Below are 19,497 nucleotides of genomic sequence, written 5' to 3'. Positions count from 1 at the left end.
TGTCAAAGTAACACACTGAAATATGGCACTAATATAAATGGAAAGCAGAAGTAATAACTATTTCTGATAATTCCTGTATCATTCGGCAGAGCAAGTACAACAATAAGATAGTATTTTCTGGTAAAATAATATAGAGATTGTTTTTATTGACAGAGCTAATAGATTACCATATGAACAGTGACATTTAAAAAAAAAAAGAAAAAGAAGAAATAAACCCACATTTTATATGTGATTTTTATTTAGACTTCTTACAAAACCACAGAAAGTAGGTAAATTGGATAGTAGGATATCTTTGTAATATGTTAGGGTATTACTGTCTATCTGGAATCATTTGGCTACCATAATTTAAATAGTACTCTGGTTTGAAAATCTGCAAAAACTTTCAAACAGGCAGAAAAATTCCTTCTTTGTAAGCTATTTAAAAGAGGCTTTTGGATCAGAAACATCATCAAAAGTTCCTATACTCTCAAATAAAAGAGTACAAACCAAACTTACGAAATAAAAATAAAGAACTAACTCAACAAGAAATCCTCACAAACATTTTTTTAAAAATTACTTTCTCTTGTGTTATTTCCTATTGGAAGAATAAAAAAAAAAAAGCTAAAACGGAGTTTTATATCACTAAATGTCAAACATGAAAATTTCAGGTGATATTATTGTATATATATAGTTCAACCTATTATGGCTCTCTAGGTATAATACTATTTGTACAAAAAGAGATAAATCTCACCAAGGAAAATGCAACACTTAGAAAACATATAACAGGCCCTGCTGTTATCACAGGGAGAGGAAATTAAAGTAAAACTGTAGGTAATATAGACTTTTGGGAAAAAAACACAAGTGTAATGGTAAATCTAATAGAGTTTCTAAATTTATTTGAGCAAGGTGATAAGGTGACTTGATGTGCCTATAAACTAAAGCATGCCTAGTAAATGTTAATGATGGTGAAGTGTGTACATGAGAGACATACAATTTCCAACTTACCTTTGAAAGCACTGGATTCCAAAGTCAATGCATCTAACCATGACTTTGTCAGTTTGATTATGACTGAATCATTCTACGTCAAAAGTTCTGGGAATAAAAAAAAAACAAGAAAAAGAAAATAGTCTCTCAGGCTCCAGGGAGAAATATATTTTTAATTTTGCATGCTCTGTTCATTAAAATGGTTCATTTCCTTATTCTACAGAACAGATGGGCCAAAATGAGCTTATCTTTCTTCTTCCAGACACTTGATCTCTTACCAAGTGGAAATCATTAACCAAAAGTTATGATATGTATTTGAAAATATAAAATTAAATGTATAGCTCTTCAACAGTTCATCCAACCGCAAAAGAATTATCATTAGTATGACACATATTTTAATTGTGATGATAGGGAATGTCCAACAAATAGACAATTTAATTCAAAGGGCAATCAGCATATTTTTTTTCCTAACTTATCCTACGTTAGCAGTTGAAGTAGGCTCATACATCTAAAATGCCATTGAAACAAAATATAAAAACTTGCTCCATACAGTTGTCTATAGTGTGAATAATTGCTACATACCAAAGAGCTTGAAAGTTTCCTTCCAGCAAAGAGTGATTCTAAAAAGACCACATCTTTTCAGTAAGAAATTGAAGAATGTCATAGAAATTAGATGAAGCTTTTAACCCTTTTTGGGAGGCAGATACCTATGCTGACATTCAAGGTGAAGGCTCTAAATTATGGTCTCAAGAAGTTTTATCATGTTTCTTTAGAGATGCTGCCTTTAGCAAAGCTCAAGCAAGTCCCTTGGTAGGCCACTGAGTCTCTGCACTGACAAGTGGGCTGCCAGACTCACAATGCTTTCTTTGTGCAGCTGACCCAGCCTGACCTCGTTATTCAGGGACTGGAACACACGTTTTAACTTGAACATGCCAAAAGGGTCCAATCTTCTGAGAGCTGAGACTTGCAGGATCAGATGCTTAGCAGTGGACCTGGTTGAACCACTTAGAAGTTGTTCTAAAAATTAACAAGGGAAAGATATAAACAAACTTTTGGAATGAACAGGCATGGTTAAGGAGATAGGCTAAAAATCATACATTATAATCAAGCAAAGAGACAGATGTCAATGAACTAAGCAAAATCTAACACATGTGCCAACCAAAGTTACTATTACTGTCTCACTGGGTGTAGAATGATGCAAATGTGCTACATGTAAAGATCATAAGAAGGCACGTTTGCAAAAGGTCTAGTCTGGAGAATAACTTATTCTAATAAGGTGCTGGGGAAAAAAATAGTAATTTTTGTTTTGTAAAGAAAACAGTAATGGATTAAGCTTGGATTTTTAAACAATCAGTCCATGGGTATTCTCTTAACTTACAGTAGAATATCTCATTACTTTCCACTTGTTAGCACAATGTGATTCTGCTGTGCCTATCAATGTCCCTAATTCCAGAAAAAAAGCCATAATATCAAAGCAATTTCTGGAGAATAGGGCCTCAGAAATTTAGACTGACTAATGATTGACTTCACAATTCAAGAAGAAGATACTAATTTAATGAAGATGACTGCTGAGTACTTCCTGATAAACTTGTTAATGTGTAGTAGTTCAGACATTCGAAGCAGAATTCTGAAAATCTCTCTCTTTTCCTCAAAATGATTATTCTTATTGCTTGCATTTTTGAGGATGTCATTAGATACAAGTAGGACATCATTTCCCCCAGGGGTAAAGGAAATACTTCCCCTTTCCTCTTTTACAGTATAAAGCTGTTTATAAAGAGAAAATGGATATATCATGTTTTTGAGAATAAGCTACTGCAAACATTGCTGCACTTTGCAGTTTTGTTGTAGAAAGACATATACTGTTTCGATGCAACAAAGATACCTTGTGCCCTGTTATAAGGGTAGGAAGGTATAGCTTTATCTATAGGACTCAGCTAAGGCTGTTAGGCATCAACATTATTGCTTCCTCCAGCCTGCTGTTACTCTTGTCATCCTCTGCCCCACGTGCAGTGACCAGGGTACCAGAGGGCCAGGGTCATCTCCCAGGTATGTCTGTCTGAGGAATATGTCATTTGCAAGCAAAGATAACCTACACTCTCTCCAGTTCCCTGTGGTTTGGGGAGTTTAATGACTGGATTGCAGATCTCTGCCCATGTCTTTATTATAGTTTGTCAGTCACACTTCAGAGGAATTAAGAAGTGACCATGTCTTTTCACTTATTAGGAGTAGATGTGTGACATTTGCATCATCTAAATTTGTCATCAAACCCTTGAAATAGTCTCTGAAGTTCATTTAGGTTCATTTCACCCTAATCCAAGAGTGTAACTCGTCTGACCTATTTTATACTTAGAGTGAGATGAATCACTGCTCAGAAAAGCCTGTTTTTCTCTGCTCAGTATAAAAACTACCTACAAAACAAGCTCAGATTTAAACTCTGTACTATAGATAGCTAAATTTGCTAAATCCTATGAGGTGTCAGAAGGACAAACACAGTTCTCTTGATTGCTTGTCCGTTTGCGGAAAGGTACTCTGAAAGAGAAGGTTATTCTAGATGGTATATTATGATTCTTAATTCATAATTTAAAAAGTAATAACAAAGCAGATTTTAGAGTTGTGCCTAAAGAATTCTGAAGACTAAGGTAGACAATTCAAGGAATGGAATATGTAACACTTACTAAGGCAACTAAACTCTGACATTAGGTGTATAGGACAGATATATTGGAATTCGCAACAGACAGCAGGCTCCAGCTAGGTCCCCTAATGATCCAGAGGAAATGCCAAAGTGATCCAAGTCTGGTGTCCTGCACGACATTATTGGCCTTTACTGCAACTTAAACCCTAACATAAGGAGGAAAATTTAACCAGTTTGTGAAGGAAGAAGGGGCAAGAGAATTACTCATATTAGAGGGCACTTCAGTTGATTCTGCCAATACAAAAGGGACCACGGGCACTGCATTCACACATAATTACTACCATTATTTGAGAGGCATAGAAACAGAGGTTATCCCACCAGCATTTGAAGCACAGCCTAAAAACTGTGGCTGACAGAATCAAAAGGAAAATGTAACTCACAGGCTCTGAGAGGTGAAACATGAAACATGGAGTATTTTGTGCATGTATACGAAGGCCATGCATAGGCTAAATTAGATCTCAGCTGAGCTCTCTGCAAGGCTTGTATATAAATGATTGGACTGAGGATACAGAGATCCATGAAGGAAGGATGACACTCAGGCATCTGTCAATGCCATTTATTTATTGCTCTTATGTAGGAAGTGTAGCCTACAGAGAGAGCCTGAAACGTGGGTGGACTGGCAAACATCTGCCACACTACTGGAGGAGACTGAGGGGCAATCTCATTAATGTTTACAAATATGTAAAGGGCAGATGTCAGGAGGATAGAGCCAGGCTCTTCTCAATGATATCTGATGATAGGACAAGGGGCAATGAGTACAAGCTAGAACATAAGAGGTTCCAAAGAAACATAAGGAAAAACTTCCAGATTCCATGATTCTGTGTGATTATGTCATAGTGTTAATGCCCTTTAGGCAGAACAGAAATAATAATGCTGGCTCATAATTTCTTTTAGGATCGCTGTAAGCCCTCACCCTTATATTGCCTGCACTGCGAGTAGAGATTCATCCTGAGATTAAATCTAGACAACTCCCACATCACATATGTAGTACTCAACCAAGCTCTATTCCAGTCCTCAGAAGTAGTAGTTAAAAGAAATCTATGTGAATTTGTAGCCAAAATAGAAAACTAAACTTGTCAGTGCCAAGCCTTATTGTAATAATATCTTGTCTGAAAAAAAAAAATCATATTTCCTAAACTTTTATCTATGTGGATAAGCTAGAAATAACTCATGTTTCACACAAAGCAATGAAAAATAATTTTAAAATAAAAAAAGCAAAGAGCCAGAGGCATGTTACAGTGAAGTCTAACAACTGTGAAGAAAATAGGCTTTTTTAAACAGTCTCTGAAGTGTCTGCTGCCAAAAATACAAGCTACAGAGATGACTAAAAGGACAAATGAAGTTAAGAAAAAAATATTGGTAGTTATAACAAGTAACAACAGCACTACTTGGAAAGAAAGAGGAAAAGATTAGTCAACTATACAGGACAGTTAAGGTACATACGTCAACCATTAACAAGCCATCACTTCTCCCAGTTGGGTCAGTCTTTGATTTTGGCAACCTTCAGTTCACAGAAGTCAACGCAAGGACTTAAAGACAATGGTAATTTCCCAAACACCATTTTCACTCTGAAAAGCTGCTACTGTGAAGCAATAAATTGGAAACACAAATCATACGAATAAGCATATCGGATAGCTGTAAAGAAATTCCTTCCGGTTCTCTAGGGTTGACATATCCCTGCCATGTGAAACCCACTTCTGCACTGACCTTGACCCCAAATGCTGGCATCAACTTTTGAATTTATATCAGAAAGCATAGTTAGTGCAATCCCTCTGTCTGTCAGAAGCCTTATTTTCACAAGAGATTATGTTTGCTACTTTATTGTCCTAACAAAAACCTTACAGCAACACAACACATCACCAGCAAAGGAAAAAAGATTGTGAGGTTAAAGATGTGACTTTTCCAGGTTGCCATTTGGTAGTTTATACCAAACAGTAGCCAGTGGAAGATATTGTCTGTATGTTGGTACTTTTGGGAACAGATGTCATGGTGCTGTGGGGAATGGCAAACAGTGTAGGGACAACCAACTTGTTACCATTACTACAGGGTAAGCTACTGAATGTATGTGGAAAGGCTCAAATCTTTGGTCCTCAGATACTCAAACCTTCATAAGTGTGTTTCATTTGCCTTGGTGCTCATCTGACCAATCATGACAGGTCAAAAGCCTACTTTAAATATTAATTTCAAGTTAGAGATGATGGTAAAGCCATTAATGATGATATGGCAAGAAGGTGAGTATTTGGAACTGTGAGGAGCAGAGTGGTGTTGGAAGTGTTCAGATGCCATTGTAAGTATTCTTTGCCCATTCAAAGAAATATCCCTGAGAATAATTGTGCTGCTTAAGTACCAGTAGTGCTCTTTAAAGGTATCTAGCAAAGAGAGCAAAACCTGTTCTTGCTCCACTGCAGTTGATTTAAGTATTTTGTGAATCCACAGTTACATTCTGAAATATAAATTAACCTGCAACTAAATGTGCAGAAAGCTGTTACTGAACTACTGAGTCCTTAGAACTGAAATAAAGAAACATTGACACATGCAAAGTATAATCTACCATAAAAACAACATAAACTTTATAGTCTTAAAAAGATAAATTACCCTAGCAGTTCTTGCTGACAAGCTGCAGGGGTTGCATCCAATGTTTTCTCTCACTAAGTATCAAAATGTCTGATCTTGAGGAAATTGCTGTGCATAAAATCATTCACTTTGCACTATATGCTTTAAATCATCTTGAGTGAAGACATTTCCTTCTTGAAATTACTGTAATTAGCACCATGTTCTTCAATGGGGAAACAATAGTCTGCTTGTCACCTATGTGACTGCTGTTCCCCAATATCTACGATGGGCATCAGGCACACTGTCACGACCTTTTGACTTTAAGATGCTAAATTTCCCACTCTGGAGCCAACCATCATCCATCTCTGGGAGCACATATTTCTAGAAGGGGATTATTAGTTGCAAAACCGGAATGGCAATGATGGATACTTCAGTGAGTATGGCCAAACACTGATATACAGAGAAACAGATTTGTTTCGTCGTGTGATCCATCTTGGTTGCAAAGTTAAGAACCCTTTTGACCTGGTCAAGTTGGAAATCTGAGAGTCTTGTTTAGACTTCATTGTGCTTGTTTTTTCCTTCATGTTTTTATTCCACAAAACACAGCTTCTAAACTTCTACTTTAAACAATATTTGTACAAAAATATATTCTGCATTTGCAGTCTCTAATTTACTTGATCAATTCAAATGCCAGCATGTCAAATTGTCTCCTTTTTTTGCCATCTAGTTCATATATATTGGTTTTGTGATGGATTTGGATTTCCAGCCTTTAAAGGCACAGCCTACAGTACATCTCCCCAGTAGCTTGAAATAGGCATGATAAACTATTGTGGAACATCATACAGGATGACAATCTAAGAGAGACTCCTCTCAATTTCAACTATTTAAAAGTTAAAGTCTTCTGCCCAATCTATCTTTGATAGCAATGGAAACCTCTAGAGAATTATTTAATCTAAGGGCAGGCACTTGAAGCAGCTAGGATAAGAAACCTGAGATGTTTGATGGTTATTGAAACAGTCTGGATGTCTAATAGTGTCTTGAATTGAAAAGTCTGGATGTCTAACTATTAGAAGGATGAAATTTGATTAAGTCATTTATTTGATCAATGTCATAAAAGTTGGAATGGAATCTAGCCTACATTCCCACAGTTGTATTGATTCACAAATGCACACAAGACCCAAGAAAGGAGTACAATACTTAATTCTGACACTAATGAAGTTACAAGCATGAATATGTGTTGTCTGTTCAGCTGAATAAACTAGGACTAATTTTACATAGTAATTTTGCAGAATATTTTAACACTGCTTTTACAGCAGAACTGCTTTGAATTAAGTGACATTTGCCTCTATTTGTACTGATCTCAGTAAGCTGCATAATGTGCATAATAATTATAACTCTGGACCATGTTTTTTGGTTAACCAAAGAAGAACATTACAGAGTATTGTTAAACATTACAGAGAGCACTGACTAGAGTCCTCCTCTGGTCAATAGGAACTTAATAAATAAATCTTGATGACATGGCAGTAGATCATTTTAAACAAATAGATATCACTGAGTTTATTCATACTTTTTTTGTTGTTGTTCAAATGGTGGACAATTACACAGTTCACTGCTCAGTGTAATTAAAATAAAGACATTTTTGAAACAATAATCTCAAGATCAAAACTTGCAGATAATTTTTAAAATGTGCTTCTGGCTCTCCATAATTTCTATTTCTCTGTTTTAATCTTCATGGCTTTACTTCTTCTCTGGATATCTGGCTGTCCATGAAAATGTCTTACTTTCCATTCCATGCAGATCAACCATTTGAGCTGTTCTACTATAAATATATTTCTTCTTAAACACCTTCTCCCCTTTGCTGTCACTTTGTCCAGTACATACAGTGAGTTTAGCACTGATGTGTTCATGGTTACTGGAATAACAGTGAGTAGAATTATTTTTGACTTTTTTTGTTTGGGAACATACATGTTGTTTGATCAGAGTAAATAGGATGCTGAAAATAAGAAAAAGATAACTATCAAAGTTGGTATTCATTTCTCAGCTCTATAAACAATTAGAAAGCATAGATTTAAATTAAGATGAGGTGAAGGTTGCTCTAGAAATGCTTATGTACCATAATAGGTATTAAGCTGACTAGCTCATATATATATACTTTCACTAAACACTTGAAGTTACTATGTCACTAATTGTTCTGCTATTTCTCTTCAACTCAATTTTTGCTTCACAGAATATTTTTTATTAAGAATGGCAGAGACCATGTGCCTCACAATTTATCATATCTTATTTCCTTCTTTTTTTTTTTAGTTCAGACTTACACGTCTGCATTTCACTTGGTAGCAAAAACCACTAAGAAATTTCCTGGAGAAACACTTAAACTATGCCTCTAATGGGTAATGCATGATAATGCATAATATTGCATAATAATGGTTGCATAACTTCAGATCATGTGTGACACATGTCTTGCTGTCTTTTATTAGATATTCTTGCAGTAGTTCTTTATAGTGGATTTTAACAATTGTTGTTATCTGGTCATTTTAGATGACAATTACTTCAATTTAGTAAACATTTGAAAAGCATGGTAGTCACAGCACACTCATCTGTTCTACTTCTTCCAATCTTTACGTGTATAACTCTTTCAGTTCTGTTAGACTCATGCCAGGTGAACTATAGAAAGAGCCCTCCAAGTTAATTGCATTATAGTCTAATCTTTGCAAAAAGAAGTTAGTCAGTGTGTCAGGTTGACAGTCTGCCAAAAAACTACCTCCAGTCCTCTCTCTTCACAGACTGTCAATGACACCTTCCTCCTGAGTTCTGTTTGTCACTAAGAGTGAAGATGATAACTTACTGAATTATCAAACGTGAAATCAGTGTGTCAGATCAGGGTAATTTAGATGTGTCCAGAAAGCCTCAGGCATAAAGAGTTCAATAAATTCTGACTTTTCAGTAGATACTATAAATCTATCATTTGTTTTGACTTTGTTACCTCACCATAGAAGTACACTGTCATTTATCTATGATTACTGTAATTAATGCCTCAGCTCCCAATTCAGTCTTTGTAGGACTGCAACTGGATAATTCATTCTCCGCAGTGCACTAAAAAATAATCTAGTTGTCCAAAATGATGGCACTTCTCTTGGATGTCATCAGACATTTGTTTGAATTCACTCAAGTGAATTTTCATGTTGATCTTTGTCTAAGTAAATATCATGGTTTAACCCTGGCTTTCAACTAAGAATAATGCATAATTCTGAAGAGCAACCAAAACAAAATTCTGCTGCATTAACCAAAAACACAGCCATATTCATGAGAAACCTTTTGACCTTGAGCCAGATCTCCTCCCAGTCTACCAGAGCTTTTCTTTGCCTTTATCTTTTCACCAGTTCCACTCTTCTGAACTGCAGTCTGCTGCTTCTGGCCTTGCTATATCAAAAATCCATGTGACATTTCCTGACTCTTTTCCAAGCTCCACACATCACTGAACAATAAATCTCAGTCAGCAAAAATTTCACATGCTGGAATACCATCATCTAGTGTCAAGGGCAGACTGCAATGGCAATATCTTACTGCCCCAAAGTGTACATTTAGTAAACATAAGTAGGCCTAGGCTAATATTCACTAACTACTGCATTTCCTGAGATCTGGATGGAGAAACCCTCCACAATTTTGTCCACAGCATACTTCACACCTCAAGACTGTTTGCCACAAACAGTTCTTTAGTATATAGAGATATATTCAAAGAAATCTATCTGACTCTTTCCCAGGTGTCTGCCACTGAGGCAATCCTTTGGGATTCATTAGGTACTGAAATACCATATGATGTTGCATTTGAGCAGTTTGTGTTGAATTCATCTGAAGTGCTTGAAATCTGTATTAAAGCATGTAGGTATGGTAAAACATTGCATAACTGCAAGAGTTATATGTAAGCATAAGAAAGGTTTTTCCACATTTCATAATCTGAAAAAACATCTGCTCCTTTTAGTGTGCCTACCTGAAGATATGTGGGAACTCTATATATAGTATAGACATGGAGACAACTTAGCTGGAGGCTGATCCAAGCCCTGCTGAAGTAAACAGGAGTTTTTCCCTGGCTCTTTTCTTTAAAATAGTTTAATGAGACCTTTATTTCATCCATAGCAGTAGCCTCGGTCTAGCTCCCTTGGTATTCACTGGACATTATCATTAAATCAGCTAAGAACATAAACCAGTCCCATTTTACAAACTATGCTTAAATAAATTTATGTCTTTTATCCCATGTTGTATTTTGTGTCAGAGTAGCTGACACATAGATTGTCTTTCTAAATTGAATTTTAAAAATTTGGATTCATTTTTCCCTGGAAAAAAAGCTATGAAAAATCTATATTCACAAATCTTTCACAGAGAAAGATGTCGAGATTGGAGCTTTTCTTTAAAATGAGATTTTTTTTTTTCTTTTTCTGATTGCTGTTGGATAGTCCAAGAAAAAAGTACCATCTTCCAAAAACAAGCATGTCAGGTTTTCAGCTAGGGTAGCTGAGCTTTGACTCAATCCATCAGGCAGTGACTATTTTTGCTTTCTTTCCCACTGAAAAATGAGTATGATTATTTAGCTCTGCAATTACCGTTTATTGAGTAAGATAAATGTCTTTCCTTCAAATAGCCTTGCAGGATAAGAAAAAGCATTCTCTGTCCTGTAATCCACTGCAAAGTTTCCATGAAAGTTGCAACTGCTTCCACACTGCTTTGTGATGGACCAGGGATTATTCTCTCTCTATTCACTGAAACAGTCCTTGTTTTTTAAGCCCTGAAAAGTATTGCCTTCAGGCTCTGATGTGGCTTCCCATCTTGGGTCATAGCCACAGGAAGGTCTGCAGAGTGAATGTGTCAACAAGAGATACACATTTTATATAAGAAAATGTGTATACAGATGCTAATCACAATATCAGATCACATAACAAGACAAATTATAGACTGAAAACCAATTACAGTAGTTTGAGTTCAGACAAGTCAGATTTATTCATCTTCATTCTCTCTTTTTTTGGTCATTTTAGAGGAAGAGATGCCATAATAGGGTAACAGAAAGCAAAATTACCAAATACAAGGAACACAATTACAGCAGTAACAATAAGATTTCTGTGTTTATGTATTTATTAGTTAGTTACGTTTCCGGATAGTACAATAAGAAAAAAAGTGATGAAGTGTAGAATTATATTTTTCATTTAAGACAGGAATTGTTTTATTACTGGGGTTAAATGTGATAAATGTGGTTTTGAAATTCCACTGTTAACAGAACTAAACATTTTTCAACAGAACTGGATCTTAAGTTACGTCATGGAATTTAAATACATTTGCCTTCACTTTTTTAACAAGGTCTCTGGAAGATCTTTGTAGAAGAAAAATACAGAAGGCTTAAGGTTTTGCCTTTAAAAGAAAGGATGCATTTTTTGCCTCATTTAGTAGGGATGAGGGAATATACAACTCTAGTGCTTTTTATCCGTCTCAAGGGCAGGAGAGGCACAAAACCATGAAGTGAATCAGTTTTCTGAAGATCAGCTAGGCTCCTTCAGTAGGTTTTTTACTTCTCCTATGGTCATGCTAAAATAATTAAAGCTGTAAAAAACAACTTTAAAAGCCACTCCTTCATCTTTTGATACAAGGTGGTTAACTCAATCATAATAATGGATAACAGACTTCTGGGGCCCAAGAGAGTTAAGTAAAGATCTCTGATATTAAAGCAAGAAATTGCATACTCTGTAATGTATAGAGTAAAATTCCATCTTCATTAAAAGCAATGGCAAGATGCATTTGGATTTCAAAGGAGTTATGATTTCATGTACAGGTAAAAAGCTAATACCCAGTAATATATGTTGCTACACCTTAAAACTAATACATTACCTGATATTAATTCTGTAATGGGAAATGAAAAGTGCATTCAGGTCTTTTCATTAGTATACCAGTCATCAAGTGAATAGGAGCAATGCAAAAAAATAGTTGCTAGAAGACATGAGAACATCATAGCAGAATAACAAGATAAATTGATGTTTCTTTGTGACATATAACTGTTTCTTCTCATGACTGAACTCTTTCAAGAACATATGAATGTAACAAAGTTACTATGTTCTGATATGAAAAATTGAAGTAAAATTGAAGAAAAATTGTGACAAATTGCTGATTTGTCACAAACTGCTATACACCATTCCTTTCCATTTTCTAAAGATGTGTGTAATATGGAAAATAAACATGATTAGAGATGTTAATCAAAATATGTCCTAAGTCTTGTGACATATTGTTCTGTCTAACATGGCAACATTCTGTAGACAATTTTATGTGGAGATATTTAGCAAAACAGAATCTGCTTCTGTAGACCAGCTTATTTCCCTCAAGATTTGTAGAGATGCAGAAACATGTTCAATGTATGGCTTGAACTTCAAAAAAAAAATCCAGAAATGACCATATCATTTTTTGAATTCTTTCTTCTATAGTTCTTTTCTCTCACTGATGATGTAAAACACACTAAGGCAATTTCTAATGTTTTCTTTCTGATCAGCAGTTTAAAAAATTAAGTGCAGAACTGAGAATACATCTGCATCCAGGGGCTAGGAACAAAATTGTACTCCAAAGACTTTTATAAATATTGTAGACTTTGAAAAACTCAACTTCTTTTCATTTTTTAAATTGATTCAATTCAGTATAGGATACCATCCCACCTTTTCATTCAGAGCTATAGTATGGTAACTAACATAATATTACATCCATCAGATTGCGAGTTTTTGAGAAGATTCAATACCTTGTAACTAGTTTAGTTACTCTTACAATTAATAGAAATCTAAAGGGGGTGCCAGAAGTCATTGTGTCTCATCATTCTTGGGGATTTCACTAAATTACATCTTGAAAACATAGCTACTGTCCATTTCTAAAATGTCCTGAAATTCTTTGTGGTCAATTTCTTTGTGGTTATTTCTAGGGTAGAGACACACAAAAAAATACGGAGAAATATTGTTACTTAATCAGTGCCTTTTGCATGCATAATCAACAGTGTATGCTGAGATGCCTGTAGCCTCTTTCAGATGCAACTGTAGATATGAAGCAGGAAAAAAAGTGTTATTTGCAGAAGAAAATACTAACCCTTTGCATTTGTCCAAAGCCAGAGGTAAACATGTTCCATGTCCAAAGGGAAGCAGAGATTGATGATCCTCTAGGTTCCTCAGAAGTGAAGGGCTAGTACTCTGGTATAATGTACCAGGTAGGTGTTCTTCCAGAGCATGCCTTACTTTACAGGACCCCACACTTATGGGGTGCAGGATAGGCCAGGTTCCAGCTTTTCTGCACTTAGGTGGACAGGAAACTGGCAGAAAAGATACCACCTATATACAGAAATATCCCAGGAAAAGTTATTTCATTCACACTATTGTGTTAGGTGAGATACACTCCAAGGAAAGATTATGTGGGACTTATTTGCTCTAGAGCCAACCTCACTGCTTAGGACAATTCAACACAGCACAGAACCCTGTCTGCAATTGTATCAAGGAAAATAAGTTTAAAGGAGATCTCACTTAGTCATTCAATCTCCTGTCCAAACTCAAGCCAGCATCAAGGATCAGTATCTTTTTGGCTTTCTTTTTCCTGTCCTTACTTACGGGTGACTCATGCACCAGTTCTCTTTGGAGTTCCTGGCTTGTCTTGTAGAGAGCAGGCTGTCTGTCAGCAACCTGTGCAATCTGCTTTAGTGTGTGCATATCATTAGCACCACAGTTTATTCAAATATCCAGCAAAGAGGAAGATGAAAGAAAGCATAAGCTGCAATGTTTCACACAGATTATGTAACATCTACTCCATAATCAGTGGAAAATCATTTGTCTGTCTCATCAATGACATTACTCATATTTATGTAGAAAAATAAGCTGCATGAAAAATGAGTTTCAACCTTGGCAACAGATCCTCACTTTTACTTCAGTAGATCAGAAACTGGAAACAAAAGAGATGTAGCTGCCTACAGTATAAAGGCATTTCCAAAGACATGGCATTCCTGTGAATGACCTGAATTCCCCTGGCACAGTGAGATCTGCTGGAGAAGGCTGTGGAGAGAGAGAGAGCGCTCCTTTCGTATCATGAAATAAAGCACAGACCATTACAAACTAAAGAGGAAGAAACATTCCTGTAATGAAAAATGAATGGTGTTACATATTCCATTTAAAATACTGTGATAGTTTATGACCTGATATTCAAAGTTACACAAGGACGTATGTTCTTTATGAGGTGCTCTTTTCCACTGTGTTCCTCATGCTGAGTGCCAAGAGGCAGGCAGCAATGTGACAGGTGGGGCTATACATTTGTTTTATGTTTTACTTAGGGACAGAGGAAATGAAAACTCTCTTTCAATTCTTGAAATATCTATGTCTTAAGAAAATCACCCAGAAAGAGGTCTTCTTTTTATGTGCAATATAAAAACAACATCTTTGCATAGAACTCTGCCATGACCTATAAAAAACAAACAACGGTATTTTGCTGTCAGCATAGTATAGCTTTAAAAAGTGTCTTGCTCAATTAGAGCTGGAAGTTTTGTTATAAATTTTGAGAAGCTCAAAACCTGCCTTAGACCCAAGTGTAAGGCATTAGATTTGTTGGAAGGACACAAAATGAAGGAGTGAACCCTTCCAAAGAACAAAGGAGTAATAGGAATTAATGATGTATGCTAATATGTTCTTTTAAAGCCACTCACAATATAATACATTGGAGAAGAATGTTACATTCCAAACAAGATACTCAAGAAGTTTTTCTTTTTGCTGTGGAATACGAGTTGTGTAATCACATATTCATTGTTTTCTTTCTATATGAAATCAGAAGCCTACAAACAAGTTTCAAGACTCCAACTTTTTGGAATGCTTTTTCCAACAATTTTTCAGCAGAGGTACAAAACCGAAATTACTCCATTATTGTACCTTACATTCAGATTAAATAATAATGAAAAATGTGTCTACGAGTCATTTAACAGTATCTCAAATCAGCTGAGCTCATTAGTAGAGGGATTTTTATCATTCAGTGGACATTTGCACAGCCGTAACTCAGAGGAAAAAGCCAAAAACTGTTTGCAAATCTTTCTACAGATTTTTTTTATATACATATACTTAGTAACATTTCCCTAGTGACTCTGAAAGCTGAAGTATACTTTTTTAAAATCATCCTGGTTGTGCAGCTGTCCAATTCATCTCAGTACAGCACAGATCGTTTGGTAGAAATATCTGGAGTTCACTATGTTTACTGTATTGCATTAGCTTTTCATTCAGTTGCTGCCATAATTGTGGTCATATGACAGTTTAACACCTAATCTAATACTCCAAGAGAGGCATTTTTGCTTAAATATTAACTGTAAAGAAATACAAATTTGTCTAAATTAGCAGAAGTTTTTTCATTGATTACAGTAGGGTTTGGATCAAGACATCTCCCAGTAAGTTCTGAATTCAGAATGAGTTCTATAGTTACTGCAGACTTTGCAAAAGCTACATTTTTCCTAACACTATGTAATGGCTTAAATTCAACAAAATTCTTTTTAAAAGTCTCTTTTTTTTTTTCATGTGTGGAAGTGTAAAGATTTGGAATTTCTACATATCCTTTTTATTTGATTATGCATCTTACTGAATCTTTGTATCTTACTATGACGAGAAGTCTCAGACATGAAAATCTTCACTAAGAAAGATTTTCTCAGGATGCACAAGTCATTCCCATCTATTAGAGAGAGGATAAATTCAGCCCCAGCAATACTGCTGGTGAGACCCTCCAAACAATATCTCATTACTCTTCTTGGTTGTACTAAAGAGGATTTAAGACCTCAAATAAATTGACAAATGTTGAAGGAAGATTTCCTACACTCTCACTAAGATGTAATTCTTACAACACATCAAGCTTTATGTTTTAACTGCAGTGTTCAGAAATGCTGAATTAGGATTGACTACACAGCTGGAATTGTGTTAGAATAAGCTTTTTTTGTGTCCATGTATAGAATTCCCCAGGAACATGCAACCCAGTCCAAAGATACTTTTTACTTTTGTGTGTATATGTATTTTTTTATCTTATATCATTATTTGCTTTCAATGTTTCCCTACTTGCTCAGCTTGACAGACAAAGGCTGAATGAATTCATTACTATGACAAAAGATTAATTTAATGCTGTCTAAATAAAATGTATCAATCTCTCTCTTCTCCATAAGTGAACAATTTAAAATCTATGCTTGTGGCACACAGTTGCTAACTCTGGGCCATGTGTCAGAAATATATGTCTCAATGTCTATCTTGCTTTCAATAATTAATTGCTCACAATTTGCCGCACTAATATGAGACTCTTTATTTTATCACACTCTTCCTCCTTTCAACTTATTAAGGATATGTTAGGAATAGTTAGCACTCCCAAAGGGCTTTGCCAGAAACGAAAATAAAAAATCTACAAGACTCTCAGTGTTGCAGAAGATACAGCAGTTTCACTGATAATACTACAAAATAATATATAGTAACAGCTACTGCATCGTCATACCTTCAGGCCTCTAAATATAAAGACAGAAATTAGAAGATAACTAGTTTACCATTTCTTTAGGATAAGTTCTTCCTCTATCATAAAAAAATAGGATTAGCTATTAGGAAAAATAAAGGAAATTATTATCTTGCAGGCCTTTGCAAAAAAAAAAAAAAAAACCCCAAACCAAACCTGGCGTGCACTGTTTCCTTTGTCCCTAGACATTAATGTCTTCAACACAAACAGCAATTAATTTCCCACCTTTTATTCAGTCTCCTAACAGCTATGACCCCTCAGCTAAAGGAACACCAGACTAATACAGCAGGGACACAGTGGAGGCTGCCTTGATATTACAATGACCAGTACCAAATAAGACCATGAAATGAACGCTTTACCAAGTGCCCATCTCATTATTACAGCAAAGCTAAGTGTGTTTGCTGGAGTTCTCTAAAATAAACAGAGGGAAAAGTGACGAGAAACCAGCAGAAAGTGGAGAGAAAATGAAGAGTATGACAAAACATCATTGCAGGTCTGTCAGAACCAGCTTTTCAAAGCTATTGGTCATGAACCAACATCAACAGTTCATGTGATGTGTATAGGCAATGACTGTGGCACTGACTAGTGTCACAGACTGAGGACTAATGTAGGAAGCAGCATATGAAAATATTGAAAAGACTACTTCCAATTTTGCATGAAACACTTATATTGCACAGGCAGTGTGATAAAAATTATCAGATGAGAGTTATTTTTAAAGAGAATTTAAACACAATTATTAATATGAATGAATCCTCACTCCCCCATCCCATGACATCCTCTCTCTGATGATATGAAATACTCAGAGCAGAGGTTGATTTGAACCAAGTAAAGAGTATGTCCAATTTACTAGGAAGTATGAAGTCACAGGTCCTAGTCCTGGGTTGATTTATAAAAATTAATGTAAAGATAAGTTTTTCTTTAATACAACCAATATTTTTTTTACATTTTAACATGAGTCCTCAGGTCTCTGGTAGACCTGGCTCCACCTTAGGCAATCAGACCTTTTAAAACATATTGCTACCAAAGGTACTAACATGTTACTTTGAGACAGGATTCAGAATGTTGAAAAGGAGCTAATTTGTGTTGAATATCAGACTGTAGAATTGCTCTGAAAACCTGTGTTTAAGTGGAGATCTTGCTAGAAAACATATTCATAGACTTAATAACTGAAATAGAAGTGCTGTGTTCCACACCCAGAGTGCTAGGCTACAGCTTTTTTCTATTATTTTGATTGGGTTCTATGGTGCAGAAATGCATAGTAACTCTCGGATGCATCTTGTTCTTTCCAGTGCTTTCAATCACTTGTACAACAGAACATATGTCTACATTAGCTCCATAGAAAAACAGCAGTAGCATCTCCTTCTAAGAATTGATCACAAGGGCAAAATCACTGTTATTGAAGTGTTGTCATCCATGTTATATGCACCTTAGGGGTTTTCCTTCACATTGACTCTAGCCTGGCCCCTTGGACTGCACTCCCCTGGCCACTGGAACATGTTACACATGCTCTTAGGTTATGCCTTTTTTTTTAACAGAGAGATCCTAGGCCTCTAAGGCGTCTCTATATCATAATCTAAAGTGCAGTGAATGGAGGCAACAAGGAGATTCACTTCAAAAACTTGTTCCTTATCTGAACTGAAATACTGCTTTGAGGATGCATCTTCAGATTCCTTCAGGTGATGTGTTTCTGAAGATGTGAGACAAGCAGTCCCTTGCTTTCTGTGTGGATAATTATGACTAAACCTGACATACTACATGTGTGATGAAGGGAAAGCTCCTTATGTCCTCCCAATTTAACATACCTGCTTGGAAAGATTCACTATTTAACTATTAAAACAGTTAGTGATAGAAACCTAAAAAAATACTACCATATGGATAGTCTGCAGTATCCTTTACTTGTATAATGCAGAATGTATTACTACTGGAGAGAAGAATAACACTTTTGGTTCCTCATCTCTTTTCAGAATTTTCATTTTTTCAAAAAATGAAAAAAATAACAGAGTGTTTTAAGATTATGATTGCCTCAGCTAACACCCTGCAAGAGGGTCAGTATTCTACCTGACTCACAAAGTAATATGCCAATGTAACGTACAACATGAGTTTTAGTGGGAGGAAGATTATTATAAACCTAAATATGGTCTCTCACCACAGGGCTGTCCTTCATACAATACAGGACTTATTTCTTTGAGCCTTCATTGTCTTCACACAAATAATTATTGTCAGGAAACTCAGTCATTCAAACTCATATCTGGCAACCTATTGTTCCTTGATGAAACAAGGTATTGTGGGCAATGGAAGAGCTTTTCAGGCACAGTAAGAAAAGAAAGGCAACAAGAGGGATCATCAGTCTCACCAGTTTGCAACAGTTGCAGAGAAATAAGTTTTCCATTTAAAGTTCTTTTTTTTTTTTTAAATTCATTCTGTGGCTGAGATGGAAATGCTTTGGCTAAGTTAGTTTATGAAGAAATCTTATTACTGTAGCTGCATAATGCTTATGATCTTTTTTTTTTTCACAGGCACTAAGAACCCCTTTTAGCCAAAGAGAAAAGGAAGGAAGGAAGGAAGGAAGGAAGGAAGGAAGGAAGGAAGGAAGGAAGGAAGGAAGGAAAATACCAAGAAGTTCTGTCACTCTGAAAACAAGGATAATGTTTATTTGATTATTTCTGTATTTTAAATCAAATTTTTCCATTTTCTTCATTGAAGGTGCAGAAACCAATGCCTGCCCTGTCTCTAAGTATAGCAATCTTTTTTTCCAGTATCTGAGTGACTATCTC

At 35.7% G+C, this 19,497-nt stretch overlaps 1 long non-coding RNA gene across 2 annotated transcripts in view; it reads left to right on the top strand.

The window, feature by feature from the left end:
• The window catches only part of LOC133625358 (uncharacterized), a 148,820-nt gene that overhangs the window by 112,372 nt on the left and 16,951 nt on the right, over window positions 1-19,497 (top strand). Inside the window, exon 4 of one of the 2 annotated variants that reach the window (XR_009818682.1) lies at window positions 19,240-19,283. The exons of the other annotated variant lie outside the window; for it this stretch is intronic. This is a non-coding gene — a long non-coding RNA (uncharacterized LOC133625358). Of the gene's footprint in view, window positions 1-19,239; window positions 19,284-19,497 lie in introns of those variants that run through there. 2 annotated transcript variants of the gene reach the window in all.

This window comes from Colius striatus, chromosome 4, assembly GCF_028858725.1.
Source record: "Colius striatus isolate bColStr4 chromosome 4, bColStr4.1.hap1, whole genome shotgun sequence".
Lineage (NCBI taxonomy): Eukaryota > Metazoa > Chordata > Aves > Coliiformes > Coliidae > Colius > Colius striatus.
The sequence above is the reverse complement of the archived record's forward strand: the minus strand, read 5'-3'. Positions and strand labels throughout refer to the sequence as shown.